This window comes from Macrobrachium nipponense, chromosome 3 (genome assembly GCF_015104395.2).
Source record: "Macrobrachium nipponense isolate FS-2020 chromosome 3, ASM1510439v2, whole genome shotgun sequence".
Lineage (NCBI taxonomy): Eukaryota > Metazoa > Arthropoda > Malacostraca > Decapoda > Palaemonidae > Macrobrachium > Macrobrachium nipponense.
Window position 1 is genome coordinate 78,113,368 of NC_087202.1, and position 24,985 is coordinate 78,138,352.

A 24,985-nucleotide genomic window follows, 5' to 3' on the forward strand; every position below is an offset into this window, starting at 1 on the left:
GCCAAGGAGTTCTTTTTAAGAGGGTCTCATTCATTTATTGGTTTGCCATTAAAAGATTTGAGATTGTTTTTTCTTAATATGATAATGCTCAGAAGGGTAGCAGGGCGCGGCCTCGGAAAGCAGCAATTTTCAAAGGCCAGGCATCACACCAGTTAACATCCTGAGGTGCCACGCGATTTAGCGAAGCCAACTCTGGTGTTCGGTCTTCGAACCACTCCGCCCGGAGCGGGATGTGAAGACCGAATTTCATTTCAGATTCCACCGGTAAGTCGCTAGGAACCCAATTACATAATCCATAGATATATTATTGGGTGCGAAGAACAAGCAACACGATCCGTTACGCCTATTAGAAAAGGGATAGGTGTAGCTTTAACTTTGAAGGGAATTTGGCTCGCTTGAGAAGCGGCGTTCGCTTCCCTTTTCTTTAGGACCTAGAAGGTTAATGGAACGTAAACTTTGATACGGGATTAGGTCAGGTGGCTAGGTGGTTTTAGCTTCGGTGCCCGCAGAAAAGTATTGGTTCATGATGGGTCTATACACAATTGTGGTCACGCGCCCCCGGTTGACGAAGATCATCTAGAGCTCACCAGCATTACAGGTCTCTACCTCGCCTGGCAACTCTAGTAAGCCAGAAGCAGAACGTTTAGGTGACAGTAATTGCACGAAGTCGGCGTATGCTAAACAGGTCAGGAAACCAAGGATGTATAATCCAGTCTACTTAAATTTAGTTTCCCAAAAATCCTATTTCTGTTAAATCTTTCCCACCATCGCCGAAGGTGGGATTCAAGCTATATTATATAAAATCTGCTGGCAGAGGTTTAAGTTTCGATGAACAAAAATGTTATTGTTTGATAACTAAACAATTAAGTTTGTCTTCATACCTTAAACCGCAGCAGATATATAGAATTTAAAGAAGCCCAAGCCCCCCACCTCCCTCAGGAGACGAGTGGCAACTGTGAGTTAAAAATATGAATAGGAAGAAAATGGGAATAGTTGCCTGATAATCCGCCTCCCAGCGGCGGGAAATGGGTAAACTACCACCTGGCGGCCGGCCCACTGCGTGGGTTTCCCGCCAGGAATGCCGCCGAATTTTTTAAATTCTGTCGGGACTTTTTCAGAAAATACAGCTAGTATGATAATAATCTGCCAGGTAAAGTAATGAACAAAAACCTTTAATTGTATTATTAACGAAATGAAAAATAAATTTTTCAAACGAGCAAGGGCATTTGGATCGGCGCGGCCCGGGGAAGGCGAGACTGCCATGGCAGCCTTCCCAAGCAGTCTCCTGGCTGGGCCGTGATCCCTTCACAGTGTTCCAGAAGTATTTCAAGCCTCCGTTGGGAGCTAATCGAATTCCGAGGAAGGACTCGAGTGTTTGTTTGGGGGAAACTTGTGGCCAGTCGTGGAGGTGAGGGCCTCCATGCTTTGACCACGCCCCAGCTGGCCAACCTGTGGGCCAACCTGGTCCTGAGACATCGGGACTGTCCTGGCTCGGGTGACCAGGGCGGCCGGTCGAGAGGTAAGGCTGGGTCTACGAAACGGACCATTGCTGGGTTCCTCCTCTCTCTTCCCCAGAGAGATGGTGGACACTGCGGTGGACCAGGCAGTCTCAAGCAACTGCGGCCAAGCCTCGGAGCTTGGCTAGCTCTTCCTCTGCTTCCAAGACACTAGCTTCGTTGAGGCCGTGAGGAAAGACCCAGCCTTCGTCTTCTGCTTTGAGGAGTGATTGTCAGCCTTCCTCCCAAGCCTCCTATTCCCGTGGGAGACCTGCCAAGCGGAAGCTGAAGAGAGGGAAATTCTAGGGACGGCATTCCCCCTCACCTGCTGCCGGAAGTGGGGGGGGGTAGCCTGGTGAGCCATTGGGCAACTTGGCAGCGCTACGGAGCCGAGACTTGGGTAGTGGATGTTCTTCGGTAGGGATACCTACTACCCTTCGAGTCGCAGCCACCCATCACTTCGCACCCGGTCCATCTTCAGATGTACGTTCCCGGTTCTGCTAGGGACGTAGCACTTCAAAAAGTCAAGACCATGCTTAGCAAACGAGCTGTGGAGATCTTACGAGATCAGTCGCCGGGTTTCTACAGTGGAGAAGTCTTTGGGGGGCTGGAGACCGGTGATAGATCTCTCTCCCTTGAACCGATTTGTTTGCCAGATTCAGTTCACGATGGAAACAGCACGCTCAGTGCTCGATTCCATCAGGGAGAACGACTTCATGCTTTCGGTGGACCTGAAGGATGCATATTTCCAAATATCCATCCATCAATCCTCCAGGAAATACCTCTGCTTCATCCTCGACGGGACGGTGTACCAATTCAGGGCACTTTGCTTCAGTCCCTCAACCGCCCCACAGGTGTTCACACAAGTGTTCACTCTGGTGTCGACTTGGGCCCATTTTGTCAGGATACGTCTGATGAAGTATCTCGATGATTGGCTGGTCCTTGCGAGCTCCTGCTCGCAGTTGCTGCAGGACAGGGATAGACTCCTCGAGTTCTGCTGCGATCTGGGGATCGTGGTGAATGTCGAGAAGTTAGATCTCGAGCCCAAGCAGAGGATGAAGTACCTCGGTATGCTGATCGATACGGTAGCAGGACGAGTCTTCCCCACAGACTCGCGGATCAGCAGATTCAGGGAGGCAGCCTACCAGTTCCTGTCTCGGCAGGAACAGTCAGCTCAGCAGTGGCAAGTCGTGATCGGTCACCTGTTGTCACTCGAGAAGTTAGTCCTTCACGGGCGTCTTCACCTGCGGTCTCTCCAGTGGAGACTAAAGGAGAGTTGGTCACACGCAAGAGACCTGCCATACTTCCCCGTGTCCCTCACGGAGGAGGTGAGGCAGGACCTAGCCTGGTGGCTGGACAACAGGAACCTCGCAAGAGGAGTGCCTCTCTGCAACCCCCCCCAGAGATGTTGCTGTTTTCAGACACGTCAGCCGAGGGATGGGGCGCACACCTAGAGGAGTTGCTGGCTGCAGGAGCGTGGGATCATCACGACAAGCACCTTCACATCAACGTCCTGGAGCTCAAGGCCGCATTCCTCGCTCTCCAAGAGTTCCAGGACCATCTGATGGGACACTCAGTGGTGTTGATGTATGACAACACCACAGTAGTGGCATATGTCAACAAACAGGGGGGCCTAGTGTCCCTCCCATTGCACCAGTTGACGTTGCAGGTGCACGAGTGGGCTGTGGCTCACTCGGTAGAGCTGTCAGCCCGCTACATTCCAAGCAAGAGGAATGTAGTAGCAGACAAGTTCAATCGTGGGGATCAGGTGATAGGGACCGAATGGTCCCTACACCCAGACGTGGCGGAAAGGCTCTTCAACCTGTGGGGGCGTTCAGTCGTTGATCTGTTCGGGGGCGTTCAGTCGTTGATCTGTTCGCCACCTGGCACAATAGGAAACTTCAGGTCTTCTACTCGGCTTGGCTGGACCCATGGGCGGCTGCAGAGGACGCTCTTCAACACCCGTGGGACAACCTCTTCGTCTACGCCTTTCCCCCGTTCTGTCTGATTCGCAAGGTGATCAGCCGGGTGATGGCCACCCCGAATCTCCGGATGATCCTGGTGCGGCCATTTGGTATCCAGACCTGCTGGCTCTTCTCGCAGGAGCACTGCGAGAGATTCCCCCTTGGCACAACCTTCTCGTCCAGCCACACGTGGAACTGTACCACCAGTCAGTCCAGTCCCTTCATCTTCAAGGCTTGCTGTTATCCACCATCTCTTGCGAGCGCGAGGCTTTTCTTGCCGAGCAGCATAGAGATGGCTGGGTACATCAGACAGTCCTCTGCAGCTGTGTACTAGGGAAAGTGGGCCGTCTTCTGTGGTTGGTGTCGTAGACGGGGTCTATCTCCTGTCAGAGCCACTCTTCAGCAGGTAGCGGATTTCCTCTTTTTCCTTCGCCGAGAGAAGCTCCTCTCTGTCCCCACAGTCAAAGGATACAGGGCCGCCCTGGCTCTAGTCCTGAAACTGAAGGGAGTGGATATCTTGAACTCGTTCGAGATCTCCCTGCTAATGAGGAGCTTCGAGAGGTCTTGCCCACCCAGGGAACTCAGGCCCCTGGGGTGGGATGTGACTTTCGTGCTTAGGAGTTTGACTCTAAGTCCCTTCGAGCCACTCCAAGAGTCGTCAGACAGGGATCTGACCCTCAAGACCCTCTTCTTGCTGGCCCTGGCATCGGCGAAGAGAGTAGGGGAACTTCATGGCTTATCCTTCGACGTCAAGCATACCAGGGGATGGGGATCTGTGACGCTCGATTTCGTCCTGAACTTCGTAGCGAAGACTCAGAATCCTTCGGTCCCTGACGACCGGTTCGAGTCTTTCACAGTCCCCTCCCTATTGGACTTCACCGACAACGATGTGGATGAGATGCTGCTTTGTCCTGTGAGGGCGCTACAGTGCTATCTGAAGAGAACTCGGCACCTCAGGCCTGAGTGTCAACGCCTCTTTGTTAGCACCGGGGTGACCAAGAAAGAAGTATCCAAGAACACTTTCTTTCTGGCTGCGTGAGGTAATCAGGAGGGCGTATGAAGCTGATTGTAGCAACGACATCTGTACCCTTTGTCCGAGAGCCCAGGTGCAGGTCCTAAAGGCAGGGGTCTGGACCAACCAGACCACCTTCACCTCCTTCTACCTTCAGGATATAGCCCACAGGTCCTTGGATACTTTTTCCTTGGGACCCGTGGTGGCTGCTCAATAAGTTGTGTAGCTTACCCAGCACCCGAGCGGACAGAACAGCATCGCATCCTTGTGTGACTGCATGAATGGATGAGTGAATGAGAGTGTGACTGGCTTCTCTTCCCCATCTTTTTCTTCCCCTCTACCTGTGGGCAGAGGGACGCGGTCGTCACTACGCTGGAACAGGAGACCGATGCAGGTGAGCTACTCAACCGAGCCCCATCCTACCCCTTTCATTAGGGATAAGAGCGATTATTCACCACTTTCCCCAACAAGGGGGGGGGGGGGAAGTGGAAGCCAACAAGAGACAAACCCATGACTTCATATTGCCTCTTGCAATAGGAACAAGTTCTTGCTTGCTAGTTTTAAGAGGTACGCTTGCCTCCTTCTTATTACTTGGGTCCAGAGGTCTGACCATTGATCCTGCGGTACATACCCCAATCATTGGGCAGAGGCTAGGATCGCTCCCTGCTCTTATGACCAGGGAGGGAACCAAGGTGGACAAACACCAGTCTGTTCATTGACTCGGATTCCTCCTACCAAGAAGTGAGTCTTCCTATTGTTAAAGGACCGATGGTTTGTATTCGTATTGGAACAAATAACAATTTGTCGAAAATTGTATTTTTCCTAACTATACAAACCTGAGGTCCTTTACACATAGTCCCACCTCATGCCACCCCTCACTCTGTGTTTTTCCTGGGCCTAAAGCAAAGTGAATCTTCACCTCCCCAGTCACGCGGTGGGCTGACTGTCGGACAAGCAGTTAACTACCGAACTCCCTTGTTCGAAGCTTACGACCGGTTCCAGCTGCCACAAGTTACATTCCTATTGTTAAAGGACCTCAGGTTTGTATAGTTAGGAAAAATATGATTTTCGACAAGCTGTTATTTCCGAGCTATTTTTGAACATAAAACCCAAAATGGTTTTGCATGCAAAAATGGCTAGGCTAGCTGGAGTCTTCCACAATGGCTGACTGGAATCTTTCAGAAAATTGCCATGTTTAGTACCCTTTGGTCTTTAGCACATATTTGGTTGTCTTTGTGAAGTCACTGGGGAAGACAGTGCATGTTATTGTATTCTTCACTGAAGAAATAGGCCTAACCACATGTTATGTTGGTGGATATTTTCCTTTACTTTGAGTAAAATTACAGTTTGCAAACAGCTTGGAAAGTGTTTGCAAGCATTATCTCCTGGCCAGACATCAGTTGTTGTCAGTATATATGTTGGTGCAGTAGCCTTTGTATTTTATGACCATAATTGCTTTTATACTTCTTGATGTTGTTATAAAAGGCAGACCAGTCCCCTTTTGCTGGCCTAGTTAATCAATCAGGCAACAAGTTCTGAAGTAGAGTACAGGACCAGAGGGCGATGTTCTCAGTCAGGCTTATGGAGAAATCGAGTCTGATCCCTAATCTGCGAATAGTGCGGGACTCCTAATATTTGTCTGGGGCGAACCATGCTATGTGCAGTGTGACTGCCTAAGAATGAAAACATCTCATAGAGTATATTGTACCTGGGATTGTTGTCAAAAGGTATCAGTGTAAGAAAATGTTTGCTGAGGTAAACATGGAGTATTGAGAATTGGTGGTTTTTAGGATGTCTGGAAATGTAGTCTAAGGTAAGCCAAGTTTCTTGTCAGGGAAATTAGGTGAAGTTGTCAGGTGGTAGTGTAACCTTGGAGAAACTTGATGTCTTTGGTACTAACTCAACATTTTATATAAGTAACTTACCACGTAATTAAATAGCTTTAGTTTCTGCTTTTAACAGCAGCATTAGTTTCTGCTTTTAACAGCAGCATTAGTTTAAAAATTCATGGTAGCGCTCTATTGATTTTGGTGCAGGGTGCCCCGCCCACATCTGGGGAAGAATAAGTACAACATAGCTAGTGAGCTCAGTTCGTTTTTGCTGCTCTTCGACTATGGTTGTTTAAGCAGCTTTGATTCTTATTAGGCAAGATAGCTCACCGGATGGTTTTGCTGAAAGGATTTGGTGATGCATTCTGTTATTTGGTAATCTCTGCAATATATTGTTGTATTTAGCTTAGTTAAGCTTAGAGATAATTATCTTTTGGCTTATTATGTCTGATGCTAGTGCGTCTAGTAGTCGGTATTGCAGCAAGAGCTGTAATACCAGATTTATTTCCTTTAAATACTGTAAAGACAATGTGTTTCAATGTTTTATTTCCATTACAATGACTTGCTAAGTCCCAATGTATATCTTTTAATGTAGAATTCTCTGGCCTTTCTGCCCATTTAAATATAATTTATACACAGACTATGTCTGTGTATATTATCATTTATATATATGTAAAGAAACACAAGTTGCCAATCTCTGAGCTCTGACCTTTGTCGACCCGACCCAGGTACTACATGTCCGTTTGCACCTGTCATTGTATACCCCACGCTCGGGCAATAAAGCTTCAGTACCCAGATACCTGTTTCTCTTGCCCTCACAATGAGTGACCTCCCGGATTGGACAGCAAACACAGCAGTTTTGGCCCTGCCATTAACGGACTCACTATGGCTGCTTAACTTCAGAGAACCTTTAACGGAACCACATGGCAATACATGGTCTAGGTCTCAGAAAGTTCCTTTCCTCGGTCAGCACAGACGCCACTAACGGACTTGTTACGATGCACCTTTCTAGGTGTGTTCTGGTGTCTTTGAACGGTTTGGCTCCCACCATTAATGACACAAGTCGACCCCATTCAGAAGTCATTAACAGAACCAAATAGCGACTAGTATTGAATATGACGAACCGACACCATTAACGGACAAAATACGCCAGGAAATAAAGTACTTACCAAGTAATTACTTAATAGGAGCCCTCCCTCCTCCCCATGTATGGACATAGAGCATGAACGAACTGAGCTCATTAGCCACTTTGTAACTATTCTTCCCCAGGTGTGGACAGGGCAGTTAACCTGCACCAAAAACAAAGCTGACATTGAAATTAGAAACTACAGTCAACCCCCCCTGTATTTGCGTTTTCAAGATTCGTGAACTCGGTTATTCGCGGGCGTGTCTGTGGATCATATCTACCCATTATTTGCTGGAAATTCACCTATTCGCTGTATTTTTCACTGAGAAATATTCACTAATTACTGTATTTTCATATCAGTTTTATGACTAAAGGCACATTTTGTGATAAATTGTTAAAATATTCAGTTATAAGCATTTTTAGAGGGCAGTTCTAAGCGTTTTTAGAGGAGTTTTAAGTATTCGGGGAATTTAGCTATTCGCGGGGGAGGGGGCCGGCGTCTGGTACATATCCCCCGAGAAAATTTCGCCACTTACCTGTTTGTACTTCCCATAATGCTTACGATGGCCAGGATTCCAAAAACTCCATGACGAGGTTAACTAGTCTTTTCCACCTCCTACCCCTCCATCAGCTCAACTTTGTTGTTAGGGCTGGTATCATCTGCTTTCTGTGCCTCCTGCGACTTCCAGGAGATATTGAACAGTGAAGTTGTCAGGAAGAGGTGTTGAGGTGATTATCTTGGCTGAAGGAACCTGCATATGAGCAAAGGGTGAAGTTGTGCTTGCTAGCGTTTCAAAGCCAAAGTAACAAGTTGCCAAAAAAGTAGATTATGATGGGTTCTAGTGCACTGCAGTTGGGGATCTCAAGAAACTGTCAAGGATACTTTGTTGATTCAAACTACAACTCTGCTTAACAGTGATATTGTGATATTTTGCTGAAGCTCAAACATGTGTAGCCACGTCCAAGGCTTCTGGTAGTCGTCAGGGGTGATATTGGGGTTATCCAAGATCTCGAGAAACAAATTGAAGACCATGTGCATATGGTTGTATGAAGGCTCTCGTTGAAACAGCCATTTCTCCATTGTGTCATTTTCAGGGACTTCCTTGTGACCTGCAGCGATAGCAGCAGTTATCTTGCTGCCAGACATAAATTGGAAGCCATGGTTGCCACCATCACCATCCAGCCACACCCATATGTCATCATAGGCGCCTCAGTGGCGTGATCAGTATGGTCTTGGCCTGCCACCTCGGTGGCTGCGAGTTCGATTCTCGGGCATTCCACTGAGACGTTAGAGATGTGTGTTTCTGGTGATAGAAGTTCACTCTCGACGTGGTTCGGAAGTCACGTAAAGCCGTTGGTCCCGTTGCTGAATAACCACTGGTTCCATGCAACGTTAAAACATACTAGCAAGCTTATGTCATCCTTGGGAATGTCGTCACCTCCCTTCGCAAGTTGGACAGTGAAGTAAACGTATAATAAGCCCTGGAAGTCCATCATGCCCTCTTCTCCTTTCAGGATACAGTACCAAGTGTGGTCAAGGGTTTGTATGGTAACTTTCTTCCAAGCATCTGTGACGTTGTAGATGACAGACTTCAATGAATACACGAACATTCTCCAGTGTCCATCTTCCCTGTGTAACCTAGCCTTGCTCCTTTTCCTTCTTTTCTTTGAACACTACCATCAACTTTTCCAGGAACTTCCCCCATGTGTAGCTGTTTTGTTGCAACAGTAACACCTTAGTACAGTCGCTCAGTGAAGCAGTTATATTTGGAGACAAATAAATGACAATAATACGACCTTTGTCGCCAACAAACAGGATTGCATTAGGATGAGCCTGTGCATTGTACATAGAAATAAAAAACTTCACCAGATGTTTAGCAATGCCAAATTTTATGCCATAAAAGTTTCATGTTGCTAGTCAGTTTAGAGAACATCCTCCTACCTAAGGAGTCTCCTACAGAAAAGAAGATGGTTTGCATTTCCGTAAGAACGAATAATAATTTTTCAAGTTTTTATTTTTCCTAGGTATATAAATCAGAACCTTTTATCCTATCCAAACTCAACCATCCCATATAGTTCCAGAATCCAAAGGAAAAAGTGCTTGATGGTGGCAGGTGATGAGGGTTGGTTTCCTTCGCTCACCCAATTACCGCCTGTGTATAACTATCGATTCCAGCTCGCCTGAGGTATACTCTTACACAAAAGGCGCTGGTATGTTTTCCTAGGAAAAGCGCAAATTACTTTAAAAATGGTTGTTTAGAGTACACACAACTTTTGGTTTTAGACTGATATTTTGATCAGTGAATAACCCTTTTGATCATGTTGATTATATGTTACCTTAATTAGTAAATGATCATGAACAGTGATGCCTTTCATTGTGAACATACTGTTGTAAAAATTATATAGATATATATATATTATATATATATATATATATATATATATATTTAATATATATATATATATATATATCACAGACCATGCTAACGTGATTATAATCATATTAGATATATATAATATGATAGATTATAATATATTAGATAATATATCTATATATATAATATATATATATATAATATCACAGACCTGCTAAACGTGATTAAATCTATATATATATATATATACCCTATATATATATATATATATTATATATATATATATGTGTGTGTGTGTGTGGTGTGTGTGTAGCATATAGTATGTCGGCCTATTGTAATCTTGACGCCAGTGTTACGCAAATAAGATTTTCTTTTTTTGTGGGTAGACATTGAGGGGAAAGAATTTCCTATTGCTTTAATATCTTGCTTGCATATTAGATTGGTTTATTCACAATAGAAATCTAAATTTGAAATATGTAGTAACAGTAAAATGAATGGTAAATTTAAAAAAATGATCAAAGATCAGGTATACACACTTTATATATACGTATATATATGCATGCACGTACGCCAAATTTTGTTATCCTTATTTTTGGTTTATTTTCGTTATAAATTGAAATTTAATCTGTATAATGATGAAAAGGGATAAATAAAGTAGTGATAAGTAAATTGTCAATAAAGTAGTGTCAAGTAAATTGGCAAGCAAACAAACGCCAAAGAATTAATCCGCACATTATGAGTTTGAACGGAGATGCCTGCCCTGTCCTTGCAGCCTGTTGCCAACTCGGCGGAAGTGATGCGTGCTTCCATTTTTTTTTTTAAATAAAGGTAAAAATATTCTAGCTAAATGAGGTGAACGCGCTTGAAGGAAAGATTTAGCACCATCAATTCTTGCTAAAATTAATTCCCATGCCGGGAATCGAACCCGGGCCTCCTGGGTGAAAGCCAGGTATCCTAGCCACTAGACCACATGGGATTGTGAAGCTGTTGCAAGAAACCGTATTATTATCTTCACCGCTTCCATGACTACCGGTAATGATGATGATAATAATAATGATTGGCTAAAGAAGCAGAAGAAAAATGTAAATGGAAATGCTACTCTTATCCTACTTCTTGAGGTCATTCCACATGTGCAGAATTACTCACCGTGCCTAAAGGAAGGTATAATACTAAAGTATAATCTTGAAGGAATACAAGGAAAAATGGTTTTTTATTTTTCACGTACTGGGTGGATGAACTAGTTTCAGCCATGTAGGATAATGAATTACCGGTATAGCTATATAGTATAGGCTAGTTAGTATGTGTCAAGAAAGGTTCTTTTTAATAGTCAACTCGAACCAGACATTGACGTGTTTGGATTCTCAAAAGCAGGAAGGGTTTAAAACACGTACTCGTAATCAAATTTAAGATATTTACAAAGTATCAAAAAAAATAAAAAAAAAAAAATCCAGCCTGAAGATTGACAAAACCATCAACATTACGAAACCAACACTCGAGGCCCAAATAGTTCCACTGGCACATAACACCAGAAATTATTTCCGAGGGATAACATACAGCGCTTGCGCATAACCCTCGCTGTCAATTGAACCTTGGTGCACGAAGAAATTGACCAGTCTTAAAACTAACAGGAATAGCTTGCTCCTCGATTACCGTAGGTGCGTTCTGAACGCTTGATCTCTCTCTCTCTCTCTCTCTCTCTCTCTCTCTCTCTCTCTCTCTCTCTCTCTCTCTCTCTCTCTCTCTCTCTCTCTCTCCGGAACTAACTACATAGGTTACTTACCTGTCTACAAAATATGGCGCTGAAGTTAATGTTAATCTCATTTTATCAATTATATATTTTTTCTTATAATTCCTTACATTGAATTTACGTTAACAAAGCAGGTATGTTACACATGCAGTCAGTAGTTTCCTGGTGACAGGTTCTACCCACGATGGTCCAGTATACCACTTACATGGATAACAATTAAATCTGTGCAGGAGATTATAATTTGGGTACCATTGTATTCAATGGATAAAATACGTTGAGGTTTAAGGAAAATTTGCGCTAGGGTAAAGGCCTTCCAACGCTTTTATATCCTTCCAATACGGATTGTTGTTGACTGTGCAAAATTTACATAAAAGTTTTAAAACCAATGTTATGTCATCGTACATTCCGTAGACAAATTATGCCTTCTGTAATTGATAAAGCCTAAATTCAGCCTGAGACTATGCGAAGAAAAATTCTTCAGTGGTTATGGTTAGGTTTGGATTGGTTCCAAGTACGTTTTCTTTGAGTGCTAATTTTGCATTGTTGAAAGAGTACGCCAGTTATTTTAAGGGGTGTCTTGACAGGAGATGAAGACCTCCACTGCTGTGTTGCTGGTATTGATTTCTTGTTATATACGTTTTTAATTTGAGGAGAGAAAATTGTTAGAAGGCGTGGCATTCTTAATTATAGAGCATACCGTAGGGTAAGAATGGCATATCTGCCATATTTAGGGTTTCCAGTGTGATTTCTTTAGAGAAACTTCAATATTGGTTTATACAGTAGTTGACATATGGCTTTGACTGGTAAATTCATCTGCAAGCTTAATGATATTTTCTTGTTTGTAGTGAATATTTCTTAAAGTGAATAGTTAATTGATTCGTTCCAGATTAAGGTATTGAACGTGATTAATATTAATTTTATGGTAAAAAAAATATCTTGCTAAGGTATCCAAATATTTCTTAATTTAAAGCAAATAAAATATTTGCTTTAATTAACTATTTAGAATCTTTGTGACACATCCTTTTGCTTCTACTGAAATAATAATAATAATAATAATAATAATAATAATAATAATAATAATAATAATAATGGAAGCAGAATTCAGGGAATCTTAATAAACATAAAGAAAAATAGGAAAAAATAAAAAAGATAATATATAAGATTAATTCGCTGAATTCTGCCATTTTATTCTACAGAATTTGTTTAAAAGCGGGTCTTCTGTAATAATAATAATAATAATTAATAATAATAATAATTTAGTGAAGAATATGGGAATTTGACGACGGGAGGCTACTTGTTACTCCTTGTTAATTCGTACAAACACGCGGAATGGTTGATTTTAACTTAATTTGTTTTACCTTGCTGGACTGCCTTAACTCACAAGCATCTATTCGTGTAAGGCTGCGTTTACATCAAGCGAATAGAAAAGATTCAATTCATGAAGAATCAACATGATCAACCCCGTGGGGGATAGTGCCGTCAGTGCACCTCATGCGGTGCAGTGTAGGCATTACGTATTAAGGTTCGTTGCAGCGTCCCTTCAGCCCCTAACTGCAACTACTTTTCATTCCTTTTACTATACCTCCTTTCATATTATCCTTCCATCTTACTTCCCACCCTTTCCTAACAATTGATTTATAGTGCAACTGCGAGGCTTTCCTCCTTATACACTATTCAAACCTTTTCACAGTCAGTTTCCGTTTCAGCGGTGAATGGCCTTAGTTTCCCCAGTGCTTGGCATTATGCCTAAAACCTGTAAATCAATCAATCAGTCAACATGTTCAAGATTCGTCTTGATTCGCCACAAATTTCAATGTAACCGTTTAAACCGAGCGAATCGGCATGATTTGAATCGACTCTATTCGCTTCGTTCAAACGGTTACAAATTGAAATGAGTGCAGCGCGTCAAGGCGAATCACGAATCGTGTTGATTCTTCATGAATTGAATCGATTCGACTAGCTGGATATAAACGCAGACTAAACTTTTGACAGTGGGGGATAAGAGAAGGAAGTTATCTTCGTTGAGCACTCGGGTGGCATTGTTATTCTTTATATATCTCTTATGCATCAAATTATGGTTGCATATTGTTTCTGCATCTTTAGTGCGCTTGCACGTAGTTAGGACAGGCATATGAACAATTAACTTTTTCCCAATAGCAATTAACGAGATAATAACGCCGTAAGAGGTATATTCATAACATGGAGTTTGACATATGTAAATATAGAAGGAAACTGCACAATATTACGAAATGTCTAGTAATATATAATATACTATATATATCTATATAGTATATATATAATATATATATATATAATATAGATATATATAGGGAATAATATATATTTTTGTCTTGCTTTTTTATTTATATAGTAATTAATTTTCCGTAACGTAATAATTTTTTTTTTATATGTTTGGCTTTTGGTAGCCATTCTTCGTCATATCAGGTGAAGTTTGCAATTCACGAATAATTGTTTTATTTAGACGATTTCGTGGCTTTTAAAATAACGGTAAACCATCCCGTTGGTTTTATTTATTTATTTATTTATTTATTTTTTCTTCATAAGGCAGCTTCCCCACAAGTCAGTTTATTTAGTTTTTGTACCATGCTGTATGTGTGTTTGTTGTGATGTCATGTTTGTAGATTAATAAATCCTGCCAAGAATGTTCACTTTGGTCCTTCTGATATTTTTTTTTCAAGCAAATTGGATTTTATTGCCGTTGTATGCTGTAATTTGTTCGTGCTGAACCTTTTTCATATATTTTTATATTGTTTATATCACAGGAGATTATTGTTTTGCTCCGGTCGTTACAGACTGGCGTAGTTGAATGACGAATCTTATTACATGTTTCAGATTTAAAACATAACAGATTTTAAAACATAACAAATATTTTGATTTTATTTTTTCTGGTTGGGAATTATTCTCGTTAACTGAACGTGCTCATAGGTAATTCTAGAACACCTCTATACACTTACATGCTCACATTTATATATTATATATATATATATATATATATATATAATATATATATATATATATATATTTGTGTGTGTGTGTATATATATATAATATATCCATATATATATATATATATATATATATATATATATATATATATATATGTATATATATATATATATATCATATATATATATATATATATAGTAAAAAGTGATAAGAAGCTCAGGAAATGTTTCTGTTCAGTGGCGTGGTCGGTATGGTCTTGGCCTGCCACCTCGGCGGCTGCGAGGTCGATTCTCGGGCAATCCATTGAGGGATGAGAGATGTGTAGTTTCGGTGATGAGACATGCACTCTCGACGTGGTTCGGAAGTCACGTAAAGCCGTTGGTCCCGTTGCTGTATAACCACTGGTTCCATGCAACGTAAAAACACCATACAAACAAAAACAATTTAAGGGTTTTCATGTTCTCCAGGTTAGGCTTCAATTGTTGATTTACGTAATATGTTGCGGCCTATTTTGTGCAAGTTGCCTGAGCAGGGTCTGTTCATCCTTGAATTTGAGTCAGCTAAGGCATAAATGTGACAGTGACCGTTGGTTATCTTCCCGTTGCCCCTCCCTCCCTCCCTCCCTCCCTCCCTCCCCCCTCCTCCCCCCAGCCCCTTGTTAGAGGAAACAGATTTTGAAATGAAGCTGACATTCTGAGAGTGCAGTGGCTTTTGGACTTACAAGTCGATAGACAGAAAATTGGTTGTTGCTGTTAGTATGAGTGATATATTGAGAAAAAGCATAAGAATGATTAGGGTAAAGATAGAAATATGAAAAAGGTAGAATAGAATGGATGAGTCAAGATGTGATAATGATGACAATTAGATATCATAATCACATTAATCGAAGGAAGACCAGAAAGCTTTGGACTCAAGATGCCAGTCAGTGGTTTCAGGGGTATGAAAGATAAAGAATATATATATATATATATATATATATTTATATATATATATATATATATATATATATATATATATGTATATATATATATATCTTATTGTAATGGGCGTCTGTCATTCAATCACTGCCAAACGGCTGGTGTAATGGGCATGAAACTTGGCATGGTTATGGTGGGGACCCCTGAAATGGTTTATAATTGTTTCATCCTAACCCCCTCCCCCTCTCCGAGGTGGGTGGGGGTGAGAAGGGATTCACTGAAGCTGGGCTGGTTCTGGCCGTGAAAAGAGGCTGGTTACGCCCTTAGACTTAGTTACTTTACGAATGTTCATACATAATTTCTGTATACATATGTTTGCTAGTATTTATAATTATTAAATGGGAGAGTAGCATACTGAATAGGACAGCATATAATCTTTGGGGGAACGTGAAGCGAAAAGTTCCCAAAGAAGAAACATAAATGAATCATAGCTTACTGGAGCAAGTTTTCATAATTGTCTTTTGTAAATGGTAGTTAGAAGCGAACTTGCTGATGATGGAGTTGTGAAACACGTCTAGGCTGTATAGAAATTTAAAAACATAAGGGAAAATAGAAATGAGGTAGAGATTTCTGTGTGAAATGAGTAGGCCCGGTCAAGACTCGGAAGTTGAAAAGTCTCCTTGGTTAGTATATATTAGTAGTATGGTTGCTAGTCCTCTTTGCAGTTTATATGGGACGATTGTTAGAAGCTAACTCAGCGATGATAACGACGTGAAATCCCCCTTGGTTGCACAGCGGTGGTCAAAACAACATGGGAGACAGGTAGAGTAGGGGCATTCAAGTGAGAAGGATGTAATATGTAGGTTAGGTCAAGGCCTGAAGCTTGGTGATAGAAGTTCACTCTCGACGTGGTTCGGAAGTCACGTGAAGCCGTTGGTCCCGTTGCTGAATAACCACTGGTTCCATGCAACGTAAAAATACCATACAAACAAACAAAGGCCTGAAGCTGAAGTTTCTTCACCACATATCAGTAGGAAAAACATTGCCAACTCCTTTTCACAGTTCATTGTTATATTTGTTGTATTGTTTAGTGTTTAGAAATATCTGTAGAAGAGTTGCAAAGTGCGGTTTATCGCATTGATTGTAGGGTAGTACGTGTCCAAAAATGGTTTTGGATGTGTTTTTCATGCTGGAGTGTCCCATACTAAAAGTGAATTTCAAGCGTCATAGTTTAATTTTAACGCCACTACCACGTAGTGAAACCACGATAATTTTATTTTAACACCACTCCCACGTAGTGGAACCATGAAATATATGTATAGTTTGACGTGAATTCATGTGAACCATGAATTCAGCTCTTTAACGAGAGTTGCACAGTGGTTGAAGGAAAACTACTTTTTTATTTTGCCGTCTATTCTGAGACAATACAAATGACAGACAAGAAATCCAACGAATTGATTTTACTATAACTAGAAAATTTGCCCTTACCTGCAGTAACTTACATTGGTTTGTGCCCATTATATTCTTTAGGGAAATTCACTTGTATATTTTATTTTTCCTTCAGATTTTAAAGAACAATAGAGTTCAATATGTGTTACTTCTCAAGAACTACTGTACTATTCTCAGGGTACATCCCAATTCCTTTGGAGTCAAGGCCATTCTAAGTTTCATATCAACTTGGGATGTTTCATAAACTCTTTAACCAAGCATAAGGATAACGCACAGTTGCTTTATGTGCTCTTTTAAAGTTAAAAAATGCGTTCTGGTGATAATCCTCGTAATGCCTTTCATCCTGAGCCACCTCAACAAATTCGATTTTCATGTGAAGAAATTAAAAAGATAGCAACCAACATTGCTACTACTTTTCATGACTTATTATGATTTATTTTTTTCAATGGAGGCTCCATTGCTCATTGGCTTAATGAATTAAAGTGAAATGTTTTCAACTGCTATGTAACATAGCAATTGAAAACCACGAGTTAATGCTAACGTGGTTGTTTCTCGTTCCAATTTTTAATGTTGCAGATTTTTTCAATGGTGGTTCCATTGCTCATTGACGTGATGAATTAAAGTGAAATGTTTTCAAATGCTATGTAACCTTACAACTGAAAACCTTGAGTTCATACTAAGGCCACGTACCTCTGTATCGGGAAACTTTCACTTTCCTTATTTTTCAATCTTGTGAACTTGCTTGCCATTGGAGGGTAGGCATTTTTTCACTCACGAGGTCAAAGATTTGGCAAATTCAGAGGGAGAATTGTTTCCATATTTGTGTGCATTCATTCAATTCGTAAGTGTATAGGTAATGAGAAACAGGTTTCAGTTTAAAACGTGTATTTATATACAGTTTAGTTTGTATTTGTTTTGTTGGAGATGAATGAAAGGTTTTTATCTCTTAGCGGATGTACGGTTATGTTTATGTGTACACTGTGGGAACAGTATGTTCGGTAGCTGTTATATAGGACTCGGAAAACTTTTACATGAGTTACGGAGAGCCTTTAAAAAAAAGTTAGTGGCCGTAGGAAGAAATTGTTCCTATCACGAGGGGAAAGCTCCACATTAAAAAAAAAGAAAAAAAAAAGTTCCTTTCGTGTGTTCGTCATAGAAAAACATCCGTAGTGATCGAGCTCCTGCGTTTGTTTGTCGCCCGTTCATTTAACCTTTAATATCAGCCTTTAAAGGTTAAGGTGACACCTATGGTTACAGCGGCTGACAGGACACGTGCTCCTGGGTCGATTTTCAGATCATCGCTGTCCTTCGCAGATCTCTCTCTGACGTACACCTGGCCCGGAAATATTGACACGCCTGCTCTGAAAACAATGTTCCCTTACCCAAGGTCTAAATTTAGCCCTTACCCTTAACGGGAATCATGTTGGCCGTTAGGGTCGTATTTTAATTTACAGTTAAAAAAGAAAAGGCGGATGGTTCTAGGTGTAATATATCTGTTTACGTTTCGGTCTGGTCATATATATTTTAAAAAATAGGCATGGTAATTTGTTTACATTTTGTCTAGTGAGTTATTGAAGCTAAATTAGGCACGTAAATTTGTGCTTTCATTTATTTGTGTAAATTTCGGTCCAGTGTTTTTAAAACTTGGCTTTAGTCATATGTTTACATTCCGGTACAATAATGGATTGTAATTTTATGTTCTAAAGGGATTTAACTCATCGCGTGATTTCAGAATCAAACCGGTGTGCTAGCACTTAGTTCATTTATATAATTTTTCTGTGAATTAACCATGTTTGTGTTTGGTTTTTCAGTCTGATTGTTAAATGTCATTTACTTCATATATTGATCAAATATTGACCGAGGGCGGCCGCATGAACCTGCTCGTAAAAAAAAAAAAAAAAAAAAAAAAAAAAAAAAAAAAAAACTACCACAGTTTACCAAAGAGGTGAATTATATATGATGGTTAGTTAACTGTGGTGAGTAGCAACAGGAGTGGAAAAGGGCTTGGGACTAGGTAGCAGCCGCATCTAAAAAGACTTGCTCCATACCTTCTGAAGCCAGCAAGGCATATGTTTTTCTGTATTCTTTTGGTAATCGCGACATATGTCGTTGATAATGACTGAATGTAATATGCTTTTGTTATTTTGCCCTTTGTTTCAAAATGGCGACCTTCACAAGTTTTTAGTGCCTTACTAGATTTGTTTTTATTAATCGTAATTATTATTGCTTTAAATCTTTTTTAATGATGACAAACATATTCCATTTTGATACATATTTCTTTGCCAGAATCTCAGTTTTATCCTTGCAAGTCGTACTTTTAGCCATTATGTTGATTGATTTACGTGTCTCAAGGGATTACTTCGTAATCCTTATGAAAAGCTGTTGATTTCGAGAAGGCGAGGGGATTCTGTATGACATTACATGCAGAAACATATGTATTTTTTTCCCCCTCGGCTGTACCCTTTTTCAAGTTATTGGGTATGGCTGCAGAGGGAGGTTAACCTTACGGTTTTCAGTGAGTGCTTTGTGGTGGTAATGCTGATTTAAAGTTTTTTTTTTTTTTTTTTTTTTTTTTTTTTTTTTTTTGACCTTGTTTGCTTCCCACAATAGCTGTCTAACAACCACGTAAGTAATTTACTGATTTAGGTAAGAGAAAGAACACACTTCTTAAACTGGTACTATTCATTTTCCGTTATCAAGGAATGAATTCTGATTTCGGTGTCTGGCCTTCCATACTCTCTAGAAACGCTAGTAATTTTCAGTATTTCTTCGTATCTTCAAGGAACAAACATAAACCGTTACTCTGTTACTTTCATTTATTCATAATCTGACGGCTGTTTCAGGAATTAAGCCATGGCTATTATCGGGGCTGTAACAGTGGAAATACACTACAATATGTGCTGTAATAGTGGAAATACACTACAATATGTGCTGTAATAGTGGACAAATACAATACAAGGGTACATGTGCTGTAATAGTGGAAATACACTACAATATGTGCTGTAATAGTGGAAATACACTACAATATGTGCTGTAATAGTGGAAATACACTACAATATGTGCTGTAATAGTGGAAATACACTGCAATATGTAGGCCGTTGCAGGCAGAATATCGATTAAAATCGAATTCTTGATAATATTTCAACTCAGATGTCATGGTTGAGAAAAACTGGACAGATTTCACGGGTCTTCACTAATCCTTCGTTTCTAGTGGCCTGCAGTTGTGTCCAGTGCAGTTCAAATGAGAAGCTGTCATACTTCCTAAACCGTAATTTGTAAACCTTGCCGGTCTTAAGATTCCTTGGATCGCCTGTGGGTAGCCATCTGTGTCCAGCATACTTCATATCAAAAGGGCTTTTCGCGCCTCTTCTGATTTAAAATAAATCGTGTATATACACGTATATATTGCTCTTTTAATAACCACAATGATGTCTTAACTTCGTGAAAAACTTATTTCATACACAGTGTCTTAGTAAAGTGTATCAATGCAGTCTCTGGACCCTCTCACCCGTTTTATCGATTCCTATGTTAGTTGAAAGTTTTGTTTATTCCTGGCTTGGATACCTGCTCTTATTTATATATATATATATATATATATATATATATATATTGTATGTCCATATATATAGGATATATAAATATATATATATATAAAATATATATTTATATAATGGTTGATTTTTCATTTGCCCTTTCATTATTGGTTGACCAAGTTATTGCACGAGATGCTGGGAAAGCTCAGGTTTCTTTACCTGTTTAGTAGACATATGGAGGGCCCATTGGTGGGACTGTGGCGCAGGTCCAGTGTTGGCCGCCTCTGCAAAGTTGAAAGAAGGATGCTGTGGTCCTGCAGTATGTTATTACATTAATTAATGAGTTGACAGTGTTGCGGTATGGATAGTGCTGTTATATAGGCAGAGACGGTCGGTGATTGCTGTGATCAATTTAGCAGCTTTTTGCTTACTCGTGGAGTAAGCCTACATGCAATCTACTTTTGTAGTTGTTCTTGATGGGGTCTTTTGTTGTTGTTGTTGTCTGTGCTGTTGTTGTTCTTGTTGTGGGGGTAGCAAAGCCCTATGGAAAGCCTAAAAGGTCTGAAAAAGGGTGTTTCGCGTTGAGATAGAGATATGGGAATTTAAGGATGGACTATTTATGACTTATGTATTAGAATGAAAATATAAAAAAATAAATGTGCTTGCTAAACAGTACAGAACAGATATTTCAACATATTGAGTATTATTAATTTTCGTCGGTGGAACAACGTCCTAATTGACCATAGATTTTCTCATGCTGTCTGAGTAAGTTGGAGGTCGGATCACGCCTTGTTTAATCGCTTTGAAGTAGCGCCCCGTTGTATGTTTGTCTGCAATGCCTGTTTATAGCACCCTCCTGCAGGTGGCTTTATAGCCACTTAGAAGAGTAAGGGTCTTCCCTATTTAAACAGTTAGGTGTTTCACGTGAAGTTACAGGAATCAGTAGATGACGCTCTCCTTCAAGTCTTCACTCAGTAACGGGAGTTGGGTTGCTCCGTATGGGGAGGTATATACTGAGGTATAATTTGTTTCTGTCCATGTTTCTTTTAAAAATAGGAAATAACCAGCTCTATGTGATGGCCAAGGCTTGTAGGAATGTTTTTCCTGTCAGTCATACTTTAAGGTTTTCCTCATCTTGGCGGTAATTTCTGTACATGAGTTCTTGAAGAAGAACTTGATGCTCTCCTCGCCCTCAGGAGTGTAGACCTAGCCTACTATGAGATTCAGGGTCTCTGTAACACGGTTTTTGGACTTTGCTCCTTGTCAAAGCATCGGATGTAGCTGAAAGTTGACATATGTATATTTTACAACCACACAAATTTTGTCAGCATTATCAATAACCTAAAACCCGATAGTTTTAATTTTTTATAGAGTAAAATGATTTTAGCCGACGCCATGGCCAATGATTACTAGCCAAGAGTCGAAAAACATTCATTACGTAAGCAAGGTAAACAAACCTTTTGACGAAATGTTGCCCCTCCCATCCACTAGAACAGAAACTCCATCGGCTCTGAAACCCAAAGACTTTATGAATGGCGGAACGATACATAGATGTGGGTGGGGAATCAGTGCTAGCGTAGTAATACTACTGTAGCAGTAGTGCCGCAACACTATAGCAGTAAATACACATGAATTAAAACGTTTAGGCCAACTGCTGGGATCCTTGAGGATCATTTAGCACTTCTTACAACTACTCGAGAAATTAGTTTTTATTGCCAGAAGTTAAATTTTCTAATCCAACAAATGCCCATGGTAGCCTTCAGTGTTATCCTGAATTATAACGAGGCGAAAGTGGGTGAGCCTCATAAAGTCATCAGTCTGACGATAATTATTGGTGAAGGTTTTAAAGCCAATATACGGTACGGCTTATTTTTTTCAGTAAATAGGTAGATAGCCAATAAATAAAAAATTGTGACATTGGATATAAGCAGTTATCAAATCAAGCTTGTCTACTATGTTTTTGAAAATTACCAACTATTCCCTACATCTTGTCAATCTGATTGTGACCTATAAAGTGGACTGTAATTTCTTAGGAAACCTATTTTTTGGGAGTTAGACGAATAATCGAAGTGTTTTTGTATTTATTAACATATTTTGTTGGTTTGTATCATCTTATGGGATAATTATCAGTTGGAGAGGTTCCAGAGTTCATAAAGGTGTACTGCTTTGCTTGTATTTAAATTTGTATATCATTGTTGCCAGAGGGTTTAGCCTTCGTTACCGTATAGCCAATCATCCATCGAGAAAAGAGGGGAAGAAATGCTGTCATAAGTTACGTAACGAGTGCGTTCGAAATTTCCTTTTTTCTTTTCTGAGTAAGTTGGTCCGGTCTTCAAAAAAAGTCACTTTTACATTATAAGTACCACATTTATTCAACCTAACGCAATGCAGAATACAAGTCAAAAATTTATGTGTAGATATAATATGTATTCTGAATAAGCGTTATATTTATGAAAGCATAGATAAAAGTTATTTATTTGGCGAAAAAACCGTGTACAGAGGCCCTGAATCTCATAGTAGGTTCGTCATAGATGTAAACCCTGTTGATTGATATCTTTACTCAGATATCCATTATTATTAAGGACTAGGGATACTTATTCTAGTTCTCTGTTTGGACTTATATTTTTAGCATCATTCCCTATGTATATTTATGTACCTATTACGAGGTAATTTGGTTTACGGTAAGGTAAAGCTGGTTGTAATCAAGATTGCTTCTGAAACCTTATTATAGACGCTGAAGATTTCACTAACCCCGTTAAAATATGATGGTATTTTAAATCAGGCTTATGCATACAGTGCCTTCGTTTATTTTTCTTTTATTATTCATAGAATTAGCTTTAAACGTCCATCTCAGATAACATTCTTCATCCTTTTTTTTAGTACCATAACAAGAGTAGCAGTTTTGCATCTCTAAACTAGGGTGTTACAGGTGAGGCAACTTAGTCTCAGAATCTGGGAGTTTGTCTGAAAGAATATTTCATTCATGTTTCGCATAGAATCCAGTGCACGTGTGTGTCGTCACTTAATTGCAAAAATGTTATTTAACATATTTCCATTCATAGATATTTACCATTTATAAGCATAAAATGAAAGTATGTTGAGCCTTGAAAGATATTTATGGTAGGCTGTGTTTTGTGGGATTAGATAATAATGGCGCATTCGTACAAGTTGCTACAATGCCCCCCCCCCCCCCCCCACAAAAAAAAAACAAAAAAAAAGAAAAAAAAGTTTCGTCAACTATACTCTGTTTTTTTTTTCATCTGTCCATCCGCCTGTGGTGTTTTTGTATGGTAACACTGCGTCCCGGGCTTTTGATAGTTACGCCATTTGTAAGTCTTAGGTAAATAAAAGGATATCCGGGTGTTCATTTGCAACTGTAAAGTGTTTTAATAATTTACTGTATGCGAATTACACCGTTAATATTCGAAATAGGATATTATTATAATCGTTGAATGTAAGCTGAATGTAACTATCTAAAGCCCATACAAAAACACCACAGGCGGATGGACAGATGAAAAAAAAACAGAGTATAGTACAGTCTTACACGCTTTTGAACTTGGTAATGATATCTCTGATCGTTCTTCTGTATATTTGTACCTTTTTTGCGTATTAGTATTTTTAAGATTTTAACAGTATCGAGAAAAATCGAATATATAAAAAAGGCAAAGAAAAAACAACAACAAAAAACAATGCGTGGAAACGCCTGCGTCGTCTTCCCCTTCTTTATTAGGGTAAAATATCCCTCCACGTGGGAAGTCAGAAACAAAAGAGAGCATTTCGTCGTATAATTAGCTCAATTCCATCCGCAATTAAGGTTTAACTGGTTGGTAAAACAGGGGCGTCACGGGGCCCCTGTCAGCTCGGCGATGGACCTGTCACCAGCGCATTGAATAACTGTCGCCGGCTCAGTGGAAATTACCTTAGTTCTCCCTGAAAAGCGTCACCCGTTCGAAAATGGGATGACGACGAGGGAGACTCATCAATTGTATAGCACTTCTTTTCGAGTAGGTCCTTTTTTCTTTTTCTTTTTATTTTTCAGGGGGATTTGATGAATTACGATTTATATTGGCATGTATCGGAATGTATTTTCTTGGTTATATTACGAAATCCGTTTGCACTGGATTTGCTTGCTTTCTCACACATGCACACACTCTGTTAACTTGAAATTAATAAATCACTTTCTCTAACTTTAGTATAAAGTAATTCTCTCTCTCTCTCTCTCTCTCTCTCTCTCTCTCTCTCTCTCTCTCTCTCTCTCTCTCTCATCTCTCTCTCTCTCTCTCTCTCTCTCTCTTCATGATTAAAAATCAAATTATGATGGTCGTATTGCATTACAGAACTATTTTTGGTGTATAAACTAACCGTTCATGAATGTGGAATGTTATTGTGTAACAGTTTTTTTTTTGTTGCCATGGCAAGTTAGGAAATTTGTAATGTGAAGAAAGTATTCAAATTAAAACTGAATCAGAAGCTATGTAGTAGCAATGAGAAACATTGTACTTTTTGTTTTTATCGTGTTAATTCAGTTAAATATATATCACCTCTCAGACGTTCATGCACATGGACACAT

At 40.1% G+C, this 24,985-nt stretch overlaps 1 long non-coding RNA gene and 1 other non-coding gene across 3 annotated transcripts in view; one reads left to right on the top strand and one right to left on the bottom strand.

Moving 5' to 3' along the window:
* LOC135221836 (uncharacterized) overlaps window positions 1-24,985 on the top strand; it is a 386,560-nt gene that overhangs the window by 12,462 nt on the left and 349,113 nt on the right. The window lies entirely within an intron of this gene.
* Window positions 10,707-10,778, bottom strand: Trnae-uuc (transfer RNA glutamic acid (anticodon UUC)). Its single transcript has one exon. It is a non-coding gene; the product is annotated as a tRNA-Glu (tRNA).